Source organism: Bison bison, unplaced genomic scaffold, assembly GCF_000754665.1.
Source record: "Bison bison bison isolate TAMUID 2011002044 unplaced genomic scaffold, Bison_UMD1.0 scf7180017864100, whole genome shotgun sequence".
Classification (NCBI taxonomy): domain Eukaryota; kingdom Metazoa; phylum Chordata; class Mammalia; order Artiodactyla; family Bovidae; genus Bison; species Bison bison.
The window spans coordinates 996,452-1,010,010 of record NW_011494672.1 but is presented as its reverse complement, the minus strand read 5'-3'; the positions used below and the strand labels follow the sequence as shown (position 1 = coordinate 1,010,010).

At 43.1% G+C, this 13,559-nt stretch overlaps 1 protein-coding gene across 3 annotated transcripts in view; it reads left to right on the top strand.

The window, feature by feature from the left end:
* CRIM1 (cysteine rich transmembrane BMP regulator 1 (chordin-like)) overlaps positions 1-13,559 on the top strand; it is a 190,828-nt gene that overhangs the window by 4,795 nt on the left and 172,474 nt on the right. The gene's annotated exons all lie outside the window — the stretch shown is intronic.

Below are 13,559 nucleotides of genomic sequence, written 5' to 3'. Positions count from 1 at the left end.
CAGAACTCTGAACTATTTTCCTATGAAAGGTAGTACCTTCGTGGGGGGGAAAGTCCAGGTTCTAGTTAGTTCCAGATGATTGACCACACAGAATGCGTACTCTCTCACTAGTGTTTGGGTCTTAGTAAATAAAGGGAGTGTTCTGTGTGGAATCCTGGCTTGACCAGAAGAAACTGATCAGGGAATCTGTTTTCTCTTTTTCTTTTTTTTAACTAAAAGCAGTTGCTTAGAGTGAGATGTCTTTACATCAGGAAACCTTTTCACAGGTTTGTTTTTATCATCTTATCCACGGAGTTAGTCTTTGCTGTCAGACTTTACTCATAGGGATTTATTAAAAACTGCTTGGTTTAAAAAAAAAAAAAAAACAGGGACAGGTAGACAGTTGGTTGAAGTAGTTGGTAGATTTTGACCACGTAGGAGTGCGTTTTCCACAGAGCATATTACAGAGGCAGAACCCGGCTAACAAAAGCTGTTTATGACTTTGTCTATCACATGAATGGCAGCCCTCAGTGGGTTCTTCTTCACTCATTTCTCCTCCCCACTCTCCTCAGCACCATATCTTATTTACCTTCCCTGTCAAATTCTGTTCCCATCTGTCAGGTAGCTGATGAGCAGGCTGGCTCCTGTCTTGAGGAGGCTGAATGCCAGCCCTACACCCCCATCCTCCAGGAGAGGAAGTCACCCTGACCATCTTTGGGAGGGGTTAGGAGTTCCCAAGCCCAGACTGGAGTGGGCTTATTTCCTCCATTCACATAGCGATCGCATTGGGCTCCCAGCGTCTCATTCCTCCCCAGCTCATTGTGCAGTGGAGCTTCTGTGTTTGAGGTTCTCAGCAGCACTGGGTGCCAGGCCTCCCAGTGCCCCCGACCCCCACCCTCCAGACCTGGTGCGGGTGGTGTCGAGTCCCACCACTCTGCGGCCTAGGATGCAGAGGGTGCCCTCGATGGATGCACATCCAGGAGCCTGGTTTCTCCTGGGGCTCTGCAGAAGTTGGGAAGCCTTTGAGAAGGCAGGGCTTGAGTTGAAACCCAAGGGGCCCAGAGATCACAAGAAAGACACCGAGGGACTTTGGGAGACGCGGAGTTGGAGGCAGAGGAATCCAGTATTGCCAGAGGAGAGTTTTACTCAGGGAGGTTAAAGAGGTTTGGTTGCCCTCTGAATGAGGATGGCATTCTATTTGTAGCTGAAAGTACATCAGACCTTGAAATGTCTGAGGCCAGAGAACCTGTGCTGTAGCAGGGGTCAGAATCACAGGCTTGGAAGGGCCCTTGGAAAAGGGCTCTAGGCCAGCCCCCTCATTTTACAGATTAAGGAACTGAGGCCCAGCTTTTTATGTTCTCTGATTGCATTTTACAGTTTCTGCTACTCCTGCCTCTTCCAAGCCCAGCGAGGTTGAGGGTTTCTTTCTTGCCCACTCTGGAAGGAGCTGTGGGACTCCTGTTGCCCTTCCCACCCCTTGACCTTGGTCTCAGGGTAATGGGCACAGTGGCGAGTCAGCCTCTGCTGAACAGTTCTCTCCCTGCCTGCCGCCCTGCCCCACCCCTACCCCCCATGCAGGAATCCCAGCCCTCCCTGTGGGGGTGTGAAGCCACTGGAATGTGGCACTCTGACCCCTGGCAGTGAGTGTCCTGGATGGACCTGGCCTGGGAAACAGGAAAGACTCAGGGGAGGGGTAGACTGCCCCTTGGCCTTGGGGTGGGACGGAGGGAAAGGAAGTGCTGGCCAACGTTGCCTCCCCGCGTGGACCCAGCCGGCTCCCCAGCATGGGCGAGCAGGTGGCGGGGGCACCACGTGGCAAACTGAGCCGGCAGGCTTCCTCATTGCTGGGTCGGGGCTGTGCTGCCAGAGCACGTGGGGCCAGGGGGAAGGGGTAGAGGGGGGGAAAGGGAGGAGCAGACCAGAATGAGGGGAGACTCATAGGAGCTGGTGGACGTGAGGGTGGCAGATGGCAGGAAGGGATGTCCAGTCCCTGTTCAGACCAGACACAGTCTCACTTTAGAAACCAAATATGTCAGAAGGTGGGAAAGACCCCTCTGAAGAAGCCGCTGCCTCATTTGGAGACCCTGGAGCTTTTTCACATGCTCTCCCTTTGCATGACAGAGTTGGTCAACTGGCGGGGCGAGGGGGTGGGGTGGGGTGCTGTCCATCCAGGTGTGAGACTGATTGGCACTTAGTTATCCCTTTCTGTTTTCTGTCAGGGATGGATGCGCGCCGCCCTGCCTCCCCTCACCCCCCGCCCAGCCCACTCCTTTGCACACACTCTGGTCAGTTACCACCCTCGAAGAGATTTTCAGAAACCATGAGGTCAAGCCTCAGTGATGATGTCCACTTGACTGGACATCAGCTCCTTGACTGGCTCTGGGGTAAGGGCACCTCATATCCTCCACTTCCTCCCTATTAAAGCACTTTGTGGGATGCACAGCAAGGACTTGGAGGTGCCCCATGTGGGCCCTTGTGAAACCAGGAGCATTGCACTGTTGCCAGACTGCTTATGAGGTCTGCCAGGATGGCAAGCCAGTTTTTCGTGGGGGAGTGTTTGCAGTTAAATTCCATGCTAGTGGGAAAGGAATAGAATCGAGAGGTGGCCGAGTGTCTCCGCAACACCCGTTTAAGAAGAAAACCCTCGTGACTGCCGACATACCTGAAGGGGTTGGGTTTCCTCTGCAGCTGGAATCTCTCCAGGCTGAGTCAGTTCATTCTTCCCATGCCCAGGGTTGTCTTGAATGATAATTAGTGTTCTGTGGTCCCACACATCCTGCTGAAGTGAGGGCACTCGTGTCTCCACAGAGTCCTGGGAGTAGTGGCCCTGAGGCTAAGTGGAGATGTCTTGGTTTTCAGTCCTCACTGGTATGTGGCTCCTTTCCTCCACCTAACTGATACCAGAAGCCACCAGGTGAGGCCCGTGGGGATGCTGCAGGCAGTGCAGCAGGTGGGCAGGCCAGTGCCTCACTACTCAAGGTGTGCATCTTAGGACTTCTCTGAGAACCTAGCAGTCCTCTAAACTTGAAAGTTTAAAACAACAGAATTATTAAAGAACATGTTAAGTGCTTGTATGTAAGTTCAAAGCTATGTATCTCTATATATTCTAATCCTTTGAAAATTTGTGATCCTTATTAAATAGGTTATGAATGTGAGCAGAGCATCCTTTGGGAATGGTCGACATTTAAAGTTTTCCTTTATATCCTAATAACCATTGGTTCTTGAAAGGTATCTTGAACCTAATAAAATAGACAATAATTTTTAACCTTTCAGGTAGGAGTTAACGTAGATATATTTCCATATATTCCAAGAAATTATGAGTTTTATCATTTGAACTTTTTTTTGATGCTTCTTTTACTCTATAAAGACTAACTTTGAATAGAATAACATTACAGAATTGAGATCTTGCAAAACCCACCTACTTAATTGCATGTGGGAATACATGGTGTTGTAGCATGTGAAAAAAGGACTGGGTGATTTATGTGGGTTTTATGTTTCGTTTTGGTAGCAAATTAGTTATTCTCTAAATGTGTATGTTTATGCATGCATGTGTTTAAATTTGAAATGCAGAAAGAAATTTATCAACTCTTTTTTGACTTTGAAAGAAAGTTTCTTGGCAATATTTTAAAATACCAAAATGATACTTGCTTCCTCAGCCTCTGGTAGTCATGAATTATTATAAAGCTTATTCTTTTGCACTTAAAATATTCCAGAAAGGTATGAAATATAAATGCATAAGGATTGAAGAACATAAGTAAACCTGAATCTTACATACCCACAGAATATCTTTAAAGCTGCTACTTCCTGCCCCGCCCCGCACCCCCCACAGACAGGATATTGTTAACAGAGTAGTCCACTAGTCCAATTTCCCATTCATTTTCACCATTTATCAAGTAAGGATTGGGATCCTACGCAACACAGCATGAAGTGGCTCTAGAAATAAGATAGACACAGTCCCCCACTCCTCCAGCAGCTCGGAATCCGGCTGCAAACGCACAGCCGCCTTGTCTTTGGATAAGTGAAGTAGGTGGGAGAAAATCAAGTTAACTTCAAGGAGAAGACATTTAAGCCACACACAGGAAAATGGTCGCAGATTTCCAGTTAGTGTAAGAAAGCCCATGCCTCGCAGAGGGAGTGGAAACAGCAGAATACTCAGAATTGATTTAGTAAGTATTTATGGAGGACCTACTGTGCTAAGCCCTATTCTAGGTATGGACGACAGAACTATGACCAAGAGAGACAAAAATTTCTTTCAATCTGGAGCTTTCTGGTAGAGAGAGACAAAATGAACAATATTATAAATAGTACTTAAGACATGGACTGTGCCAGAGGGATATGCAGTCTGTGCAGGAAAATTAAGCCGAGAAGGGGAACAGCCGTGCGGAGGTTTGCAGTATGAATGGAGTGGTCGTGGAACTTCTTGGCAAGTAGTTGAGTTTGATTGGAATCCTGAAGGGGTGGGGGAGTGAGTGGGCACAGAAGGGGCAAGGGACGTTCTGGGTGGAGGGGACACAGGTTCCCAGGCCCTGAGGCTTCAGTGCTGGAGGTAAGAGGTACTGGCCACTCAGTAGGGGGTAGGTTTATGGGAGGTTAGTTGGACCTAGGCACAGGCCCCATTTATCAGTGTGAGGGGTTAGGCTTGACTCTGGAATCAAGTGGGAGCCATTGAAGATGGTGGGGTAGTGATGATGTCGTCACCGATACCCCCAGGGTCTCAGAACTTGGCATCCATGAGGTTTGGAGGTTCGAATACTACACAGAGGAAACTCCAGTGTTGAGGGAAATGTGCAAATGTATTTTTCAAACATGTTCTTAAAATTGCTTAGTTTTTTTTTTGGTCTTGTTATATTTGCACTTACGTTCTGTTTCACGTGAATCTTAGGGATAAAATCATTGCTGTATAAAACACAGACCTCCCAAGTGATTAATGTTCATTTCTTGACATACCCTAAGCGTGAGTCCTAACCCGCCCTTCCCCAACCCCCCACATATACTGCACAGCCTGTGGGATCTTAGTTCCCCCGCCAACTCATGCTGTCTGCATTGTAAGTGCAGAGTCTTCACTACTGGATGACCAGGGAAGTCCAAGAGTCCTGTTTTTCATTGCCCCCTTATCTACATTTGCTTCTAGGAAAAGAGTTCCAGGGTAAATTTCAAAGACTTGATGACTTGAAGAATCAGTGTATCAGAGAGGCCCTGTGTGGTGTGAGATTTCTTAATCGACCCCAGTCGTCACTCTGATTCTCATTTCTTTTTTTTGACCACACCTTACATCTTACGGGATCTTAGTTCCCCAATCAGGGGTTGAACCCAGGCGCCCGCAGTGAAAGTGCCAAGCCCTAACCGCTGGACCACTAGGGACTTCTCTGATTCTCAATACTAATTTCTAATACTTCTTCCCATATAAACATACAGTAGCAATGTGGATTTTAATATTTTTTTTTTAAGAGAAAAGAGATCTGGACATATACACCAAACGTTCACTTAAAATGAAACCAGGCACGTTAAAAAAAAAAAAAAAAGTGTTCATTGAATATTGCTGGTGAATTGTGTTTTGTTGCCAGGATCAGGTAGCTGCAGATCCATGGAGTGTGTAGGGATAAATAAGATCACACATAGAAACTTGCTCACAGAAAAGTTTAAAGGTTTGGGTGTGTGATATTCAGGGATGATATTTCTTTGTAGAATAGTATTGGGAGTTAATGGTAAGGATCAGTTAGAAATACAATTGTTGGAATCAAAGGTGATCACTCTTTCACTTATCATCTTCTACTTGGTTTACTTTGAAGAAACACTAAGTTGAGGTTCACGGCAGTGCCCAAGTTGATTTATAAAGACATTTCTTTCAAAACAGTTGCTAACTGGTTTCACTAATTCATTATCCTGAAAGGATTCCTTAATGCTACTTACAGATCATTACACCTCTTAGAAATCATTACTTTCGCCTCAGGAGTATGGCTTTATGTGGAGGCATTATTACTTTCACAAGGAAACCCTTGTTTCCTGGATGTTAGAATAGTTGAGATCACGCTCATACTGTCGGGTTTCCAGATGTTTCCAAAGGCACCAGCAATGCCATCGTCTTGGCTGAGAACATGTCGGAGGCTCTGCTGGCCCCTCGGGTAATGACCATCGGCCATGGACCATCATGTTCACTTGAGATGGGCTGCTCCAGTGTGAGATGAAAGAATAACAGTGTTCCTCCCTTTCTATGGGGCTTCCCTTGTAGCTCAGCTGGTAAAGAATCTGCCTGCAATGCGGGAGGCCTGGGTTCAGTCCCTGGGATGGGACCATCCCCTGGAGAAGGGAAAGGCTACCCACTCCAGTATCCTGGCCTGGAGAATTCCATGGACTGTATAGTCCAGGGGGTCGCAAAGGTTGGACATGACTGAGGACTTTGACTTCCCTTTCTTTTCCATGGTGCTCGGGTTCTCTGGACTCTTGGCCTTGACATTTTGTCCAGCTCTTGACCACCTCACTTCCCTGTTCTTCAGCTCCTCCTGTTGCCTGCTTGTGTGGAAGTCGATGGAAAGCACCTAGTAAGTCCTGGCTTAGGAAATGTTAGCTGTTATCAGAAGATTGACTGAAGGGGAGGGACATGTTGTGAAATGTGTTTCATTATCTGTGTTAATTGTTCAGCTAGTATAATGAAACATTAATAGCCCTCAGAGTGCTTATTTTCAGAATAGCATGCTCATTTTGTTGTTCTTGTTTGAATTCTGGTCACATTTCTTCTTTTCCCTGTTGTGCTTTATACTTTGGGGTGAGTATAGTTAAGTAAAAATGGCATTCTCATATCTAGTCTTCTGTTTGATTCTTGATCATTTGACTAACAGATTTTAGGTTGGAGCATACATTAATATTTATAAAGTAATACTGTGTATTATTCATACCCACAAGTACCTTTCTAACAAGAAGCATTAACTTGTGTCACATTATCTAATTATGGTCATGATAGACAAAAGTGGTAGGAAGGGAGATAACAAGAGCTTATTATTATTTAAGTTATTATTTATTTATCCAGTGTTGGTTGAGGAATATTACATTCGTTCACCCCTTCAACATGACATAAATATTATTGATATTTGGAAGTATTGGGTAATAAAATGCTGAGGCTGAAAGAAAACTTGAGTCAGTATTAATGTTTCACAGGAAATGTTTTCAGTATTAATGTTTCAGCAGAAAAACTGGGATCAAAAGGTGTTTCTCAACTATTTCTGAATAATTGTCTGTCTTTCCTACCACCAAACTTACTTTCCAAAAATGTTTGGCACTTAAAGATTTGGATTGCTTTGTTGAAATTCAGGTCCTCCTGTTCCTGTTTATTCCTTCTGCAAATATTTATTTTGCTGAGCTACTATTTGCAAGGCCTGTGATAGCCCAAAGACAAAAAAGAACCTACTTTTCTGGTGGAGATGAGATGAGCAATTTCATTATACTGCCATAAATGAAATAATTCTAATGGATATGTAGTAGAACTCCTACAGAGGAGATAATTCTTGATTTAGTCCCTATAGAGCAGATGAAACCTGGAGAAAGTATTAAAGATTAAATAGGAGCTTTCAAAGCAGGTAAAGAGAAGCAGCTTTCTTAGCCAGAGAGAATGGCTTTGCAAAGCCGGGGGTCACGAACAGTACGGGTCCTTTGGGAGCACGCCATTATGAAGTATTGCTGCAGTGAGTGGGGAAGAGTGGGAGAGATGAGGGTGAAGGGGTGGTCTGCGATCAAGTCTAAACAAGGCTTTGTGTTCCGTGCCAGAGACTTGAACGGCCAGATGTTGGACTTCATTTGGAAATTGCTGTTTCCTGACTCCACATCCTTAAGAAGTTTGATAGGGCAGTTCTTAGAACACCCTTACTAGGTGTTATTTACACCAAAGCGCTTCTGTAGGAAAATAATCATCTGGCTTAAAGGATGACTTTTAGAGAATTGAGATGAAGAGAGGAAATGTGAAAGAATTAAGTACTTCTCCAAGATAATTTTTCCCTCAACTAAGATGTATTAATTTGTAAGTAACAGTGCATTTGATAACAGTACCAATGTTCTTTAAAGCTGGTGAAACAAGGAAATTACATGTTTTAGTGGAGATTCGTGCTCAGAGAAGCCTGTGTGGCTTAATAATGGCATGTGCCTGACCAGCAGGTCTAACGCCGAGCAAGCATGGGCTAGTGGAGAGGGCCTGAAGTTTTCCTTTAAAAATACTGGGATTCAGTCTCAAAGTAGAAGAAATGTAGGGGGTTGAGTTCTACACCACTGGGTTCAGTCAGACTAATTGTAGAGCTTCCATGAGTAATGAAGTATCTTGTTTTTATTATTTAAAAAAAATTTCAAAAATGTAACCATTTAATGTCTAACTTCCTGGTAAAACCACTGAAGAGAAACCTATTGAAAACAGTAGTAATATATGTCCAAGTACCTACCTGGATGAGGTGACATACATAGATGGAACTGTTAGTCATAAACCATTTATGAGATATCATAATAATCTTTCTGAAGAATCAGTTTTTATTATGTTAATCACCCCTGTTGCTTTTATCTCTATGGCATTTTCTCCATATACTATCTTTCTTGTTTCTTTTGATTTGCTTTATTGTTCTTTTTCTAATTTCAACTGAATGCTTAGCTCATTTTTTTTTTACCTTATTTCCTGTGAAATTTCCCTTTAAACACTGCCTTAACTGTGTCCCATCAATATCAACCTGTGCCATTTCTATTGCTCTTCATTTTAAGTATTTGATGAATTTTCCTATAGTCTCTTCCCATTAAAAAACATTTTTATCATAAAAATTTCCAAATATATACAGAAGTTGAGGCAACTGTGTAGCGACACAGTGCTTTAGTAGTTATCAATTCAAGGCCAATCCTGTTTTAATCTGTTGAGACCTTAGCCAGTAAATCCTCTAGGACTAGATGTGCTGGAAAGGTCCTGCAAAGTGATATTTGTTATATTAAAAGCACCCTTGGCCTGCCTTACGATGCATAGTGATTGGTTTCCAAACCTTAAACTGGTCTGATTAAATGGGAAATTTTTTTAAATTTAAACTATGACCACCATAAGCATGTGGTTCTCTGACACTGTGTCTAGTAAATTGAACTGTACAATTTCAACAAAGATGCCAGAGTCGAGGAAACACAAGGATGAAGTCTAAAGGGACCTCATGGATTATCCATTACACTTCCATATTAGTGATGACATGAATTGGAGCTGAGAGGACTAACTGCCTTGCTCAGAGTCACTCTAATGACAGAACTAAGGTTGTGATTCCTTTCCATGAGGACAGAACTCTGGGCTGTCTGCTTTTCCACTTTCACTTGAGGGTAGACAGTCCCAGCTTTAGGCAGGATTGTGAAATAGAGTTGTGTTCTGCAGCCCTGATCTCTCTTTGCTCATCTTGTTTCATGAATTCTTTGTTTCTAGAGATACTGCTTATCTTCTCTTAAGTTCTTCTCTGTCCCCACCAGCTTCCTATTATCAAAAAGGAAATTTATCCTTTCCTTAATCTTTTCCTCTGTCTCAGGATTCCTAGGAACATTTTATTCACATACTTGGTATGGTTTTGGTTAGAGTGGTGGGAAATTGTACGGTAAACTCCTCTTTTCTAGTGTTTTAAGTTCTTAGTAACTTCCTTGTTCAGTTCTTGATTTTTAATAGAATACCAATAACTGTTTGAGGAATGAATGTTTGAAAGGAATGATGAATGGATGAATGAATGACTGTACATGGCTGTAGTTCCTCTGTGGTTGTCATCTGATAGTTGTATTGCTGTGGTGTCTGACAAAAGTTACAGCAATAGAACATTACTTTTCGTTCACACATGTTTGACTATAAATTGATTTAGTCAATTGAATCAGCATTGTTTTCCAAGACTTCCCTACTTGGACATAATATGAATCAAGCTTGTTACATGTTTATAGAGTTTGTTTAAGAATCTTTGAAATTCGTTTAAGAATCTTTCCCAAAAAAATGTGTGCATATTTTAATATTTCCATTGTTTTAGATTCAGACTTTGTCCACTCTGGTACATAGCTACATATGCCTAACATAGTTTTATTCTGTGAAAATGCCTATAAAACAAATGTTTATAACGTGAGTCATTTCTGTTGATAACCATAATTTTGCCCTTCCTGCTTTGCGCCGATTGCAGCATGCAGAAGAGAAGGAGAGGGAAGCACCAGCTTTTGGAACATAACGCCGTAGGCTGGGAGGAGAGAGAATGAAAGCTCGCTATGTTAGATTCCTCCTTGAGCAGAACAGAATGCCTGATAACAGCCAGCCAGAAGTTGGGGGAGTTAAGAGCAGCAATTTTACATTACAACAGAGTTTCTAGGCTGGCATGGAAAGAGATGCCAGTATTAGCTATTTGCATCTTACTGTAGCCACAGGGATATGTGAACAGCTGGAGAATTAATCTGATATATATTCCCGGCAGGCTTTCTTCTGCCAACAGAATTCCATTACTGTGAGCTTCTGAGTGTGTACTATGAATTTGTGTCTTGCTTTTTAATAGCTGCTGTAGCGTATTTCTGGCAAGTGGAATACCACATAATGGGGTGCAGTTGTATCTGCGTTTGGTAAACTGCGGCACCCTAAGCTCTTATGAGGTGGGAAAGGTAAGGCTCTGAGTCTGGGGATGCTTTGTGCCCTCAGGAAGTTGGAGATTTCAGATGAACACACAGTACTTTGTCCAATATGTGCAGTCATACCTGAAACATTTTTTTCCATGTTAGTGGAATTTCAGACTCCAGCAAGCAGATGGAAAGGTATTTTGAAGAGTAGAGAAGTGGAATCTAGGTCCAGTTAGGCCAGGGTTGCCATGGCTGGTTCCTGAGCATAGAGCGGATATAACCCCGAGGCAGGCCACGGTCCATGGGGTCACAACGGAGTTGGACACAACTTAGCAACTAAACAACGACTGCTGCTTCCCAGATCTGCGGCTGATGAGTCTTCGTACATCTTCCCAGATTCCTCCTCTTTCACATCCTTTTCCCCTCCCCTACCCTGAGGATCACAGCTCCTTTCTCACTAGCCTTTGCACTTAGAATCTGTTATATCAACTGTGGGAAGAAGGAATTTCAGGCATCATCAAGAATGTTGGAAAGTAGTCCATGAAGCAGAAACACCAAGTCCAGAATAAGACTGAGGGTGGCCCTTGGACGTACAGGTGTTTTAAGTGTTTCTGACTTGGCACCTCGTGTACACTCTTAAATTTTTTTTTTGTAAAATCATTCATTAGACTATAGAGAGCTGTTGGGGACAATAGGGATGGCAGGTCATGCAAAACCTGTGGAACTGCATACACAGAGGACAAATATAAACAATAAAAATCCAAATAAAGATCCAGACTCAATTAAGCCACCCTTTACATTTGCATCTGGGCTCTAGCAGCCCATCTCTGCAGCCTCGCACACTCCTGAGTTCATGCTGCTTCCTCCAGGGGGTGGGGCCTTGCAGACACTGGTTTCATCAGAATTAAAGATCCAGGGGTAGTTTCTTCATCATGATTTTTAAACACAGAGGAGAATATCTCTAGCTTTTTCATTCACAACCTCCCCAGACAGTTGAATGTAGTGAAAAGTTCAGCCACTGGAGCAGCCATTTCTTGCATTAGAGGAAGGAATTTAAATGAGATTATAAGATATTTTCTTAACATATTCATTAACTGCAGACTTTTCCTTTTATTGTGAGAGAACTTGCTCTTAATCTTTTTATAACATTAATGTAGCATTAAAATCACACATGAACAGCCCACCTTCTACTTTATACTGACATCATTTTGTTCCAAATTATATATTAAGTAAAGTTACATTAGTGAAATGTGTTTTTATGATTCAGCAGTAGCTTTTAGGCCACTCCAGTACTCTTGCCTGGAAAACCCCATGGATGGAGGAGCCTGGTAGGCTGCAGTCCATGGGTTCGCGAAGAGTCAGACACGTCTGAGCGACTTCACTTTCACTTTTCACTTTCATGCATTGGAGAAGGAAATGGCAACCCACTCCAGTGTTCTTGCCTGGAGAATCCCGGGGACTGGGGAGCCTGGTGGGCTGCCGTCTCTGGGGTCGCACAGAGTCAGACTCGACTGAAGTGACTTAGCAGCAGCAGTAGCTTTTAGGAGAAGAAGTAACCAGTGTCCTTTTGTTCTTAAACCTGACTCCTGTGCTGTCTTGGCCTAAGTGTACCAGTGAGGCATGCTGCTTTTTAGAACAGCAGTTCACAAAGTGCGGGCCACAGACCCCTGGGGGAACCCCAAGAGACCTTTTCAAGTAGTGCGTGAGGTCAGAGTTATTTTCACAGTCATACTAACATATTATTTGCTTTTATTCTGTGTGTCAACATTTGCACTGGTTCTACAAAAGCAATGCTGGTAAAACTGCTGACATCTTAGCCTGAGCAGAGGCTGTGACCCCAAACTGTGTTAGTCAGTTACTACCATTCAGTTGCAGTAAACTAATACTAATAACCAAGTAAAAAAATTAGTTTCCATTAACAATGCCTGTTATTGAAGTAGTACATGTTATTAACTTTATTAAGTCTCTTTTAAAAAACACTTTTATTTTTAAATTATTTTTGGTTGCACTGGGTCTCTGTTGCTGTGAGGGGGCTTTCTCTAGTTGGAGTGAGTGGCGGCTACCCCCTAGCTGTGACGCATGGACTTCTCATTGTGTGGCTTCTCTTGTTGCAGAGCACAGGCTCCAGACTCGCGGGCTCAGTAGTCGCGGCACACAGGCTTAGTTGCCCCCTGGCACATGGAGTCCTCCCAGATCAGGGATCGAACCTGTGTCCCCTGCGTTGGCAGGCAGATTCCTAATCACTGGACCACAAGGGAAGTCCTAATTTTCCTAAATTTCAATCATTGGTTACATATCTTATGAATATTCTGTGGAATGAAATGGAAAGTACACATGAAATAATGCTGCCTACTGAAATCCCACAGTTGTCTCGAGGAAAAGCATCACATTGTCTTATAAACATCCCAGTTGGAGATGTCAGATTAGCCATAGTTATAATTGACTGTTCACTACAGTACTCAAATATTTAGTTATATTTGAACATGCATGTATTTTAATTCATACATGAAATTATAAAATTTCTCTCATATTTAGAAAAAATAGCATTTGGATTTGGTGTCTTGCGGAAGTTACAGTCTTAAAAATACATTTGCAGAGGTATGTCAGATATCTTGACCTCTCGGTCTCAAAGACTACTTTTTGTCATATGGAGAACACCAGAGAAAAACTACTTGATATAAATGAAGGGCAGTATTCCTGTTATTTAGTTCAGTTTAGTCGCTCAATTGTGTCCGACTCTTTGTGACCCCATGGACTGCAGCATGCCAGGCTTTCCTGTCCATCACCAACTCCCAGAACTTGCTCAAACTCATGTCCATCACATCAGTGGTGCCATCCAACCATTTCATCCTTTGTCATGCCCTTCTCCTTCTACCTTTAATCTTTCCCAGAATCAGAATGTTTTCCAATGAATCAACTCTTCACATCAGGTAGCCAAAGAATTGTATCTTCAGCTTCAGCATCAGTCCTTCCAATGAATATTCAGGACTGATTTCCTTTAGGATTGACTGCTT